Source organism: Mesoplodon mirus (assembly GCF_964341445.2).
Source record: "Mesoplodon mirus genome assembly, chromosome: 5".
Taxonomy (NCBI): Eukaryota; Metazoa; Chordata; class Mammalia; order Artiodactyla; family Ziphiidae; genus Mesoplodon; species Mesoplodon mirus.
The window spans coordinates 69,144,839-69,147,257 of NC_138980.1; the positions used below are offsets into that span (position 1 = coordinate 69,144,839).

A 2,419-nucleotide genomic window follows, 5' to 3' on the forward strand; every position below is an offset into this window, starting at 1 on the left:
GTGTGTAAGTTATTATTCTTCTAAGAGAAAAGGGTGATGTGCATGCACGCGCGTGTGTGTGTGTGTGTGTGTGTGTGTGTGTGTGTTTGTATTGGGTGGATATATGAGACAGATAGGTCTGGCCTAAAGCAAAACTGGTTAGCATAAAGTTGCTTTTTTAAAAATTTTTTTAGTTCTGGCTTCTTTTGCATCTTGCCTTATCCCCAGCCATTACCTCTCCATCTCTCACATAAGAAGGGCTTTAGCACTAAGTGTTACCAGTTTTTATATACTTCTTGATGTATGAGCTAATCTTAATGATCCCTTGGATTCATCTGTGTGCATACTGGAGATGGCAATATTTTGATATCTTTCCCGAGGTGCAAAGCACCAGCAGTGGTGAATAAGCAACACCAGGTCCTTCTGGAAATTTTTGTTGAGAAAGCCTTAAAACAGAGGATGTATACATGTAGAAACCATAGCAATCAAGTGGCAAAATACAAATACCAGGTCATGGTGGCAGCTCATCAGGACCTCATGATACCAGTCAAAGGTGACCTTGAAGATGTTCAAGGGAAGTCAGCAGACCCCAAAGGTTACCACAGTAGAAATCAACATCGTGTTGATCCTCTGGTTCTCCCTGACCCAGCTCTCACTTTCCCTCTTCTTGTCTACTTTCCCATTTCTCCTGCGGAGGCAGATAACAGTCTTCAGGTAGCAGATGAGGGTGAAGCTCAGAGGGAGACAATATTGCAGCATAAACAGGGAGGTTGTAAAGAGGAGCCAGTTCATTTTGGAGGGCCAGTTCTCTACACAGGCCACCTGCTGGGTGTAGAGGTCAGTGGGAAGAGAGAGGTTTTGGAAGGGCTCATGGGTGAGGTGGTAGGACAGGAAGAAGGGAATAGACAACAGAAGGGAAAACAGCCAAATCAATGTGATACCCCAGTAGGCGTGAGCTACACTGCGTTTCCAGCCCCGAGGGTTCACAATCAGCTGATATCTTTCAACAGCAGTTAACACAAGTGAGTATATGGACACAGAGGTGGAGACACTATGCACATAGGAGGTGTGTTTACACATGATATCCCCAAATATCCAGTGATCCATCAGAGTGTAGATGATAGAAAAGGGAGGTACATGACACATACCAAGATGCCAGAGAGGAAGAGATTGGCGTACAGTATGTTGGTGACATTCTGAGCTTCTCTCTGTGTCTTAAAGATGATAATAATGAGAGAGAGGTTTCCAGAAATGTCCATGATTAAGATCACAGTATAGACTATGAGTAATAGGAGCACGGCTAGGGAAGTGGGGTCTACAGGACTCAAAGTAGAAAAATGCAGAGTTGTTGCTCTTTATACTGGTTTTATTAGATGCTGGATGGTTTAGGAAAAGTTCCATCATGTCAGGGTTTAAGAAGAGCTTTTCCTAGGTTTTTTTGTTTTGTTTTGTTTTGTTTTGCGTTACGTGGGCCTCTCACTGCTGTGGCCTCTCCCGTTGTGGAGCACAGGCTCCGGGCGCACAGGCTCAGCGGCCATGGCTCACGGGCCCAGCCGCTCCGCGGCATGTGGGATCTTCCCGGACCAGGGCACGAACCCGCGTCCCCTGCATCAGCAGGCGGACTTTCAACCACTGCACCTCCAGGGAAGCCCCAAGAAGAGCTTTTCTAAGCTTACTTGTATTATGGCTGGATATTTTGTCCATCAGTTCTCAGAAAGAACTTTGCTCTGAGTCTTCCAATGAGTGATGAGTAGGGTTTAGTCTTCCTCTTTGTCTGCTTGATGGAAATACATGAATGACTTGAGTAAGCTCTTGAGATCCTAAAAAATTAAACAGAACCTAGAAAATTAATGCAAGTTCTTAACAACCTGGACTATTCTATAGGTGGAACAATGTCCCTGAGAGTACATAGAGATATATCCAGAGAGTCTCTGTATCCTTGCCTTCCTTTCATCTCAGGGTGTTTTATTTGTCCCAACAGTATAATCTTTAGAGACAATGAGAAAGGGAATGAATGCCACAGCATTCTGTTAACTATATAAGGTAGCTCAAAGGTATCTTTCCATCCCTATCACCTTCTGTCTTTTTTGTATATGTGTGCTGTGGAGGCCAGAGTACTATATTTGGAGTTGGGCTCCACATGGAGCATTACTGTTTGGTGTCTGTATGACTTTGACATAAGTTAATTACCCTTATGGCTCAGTTTTTTAAAGCTGTAAAATGGGGATAAATAATGTCTTTCTGCATTGTTGTGAGGACTAAATGAGATCACGCAACTGAATTTGTTGCTAACGCCCAACGTAGAGCGTATAGTATGTGTTCAGTATATGTGTGCTGAATAAAATTTGTCAGTTCCACTCCCCAGAGCTAGTCTATAGCCTTAAGTCTGGGGTCTAGACTCCCAGATCATGCCCGCTATGGAACAGCATATGGCTTCCCC

The 2,419-nt window shown here is 44.0% G+C and overlaps 1 pseudogene across 1 annotated transcript; it reads right to left on the bottom strand.

Annotated features, from left to right (window-relative positions):
• Positions 1–264: 264 nt before the first annotated feature.
• Positions 265–1,626, bottom strand: LOC309804149 (neuropeptide Y receptor type 6-like; annotated as a pseudogene). The gene has a single exon. The product of its transcript is annotated as a neuropeptide Y receptor type 6-like (transcript).
• Between the last annotated feature and the right edge of the window lie 793 nt (positions 1,627–2,419).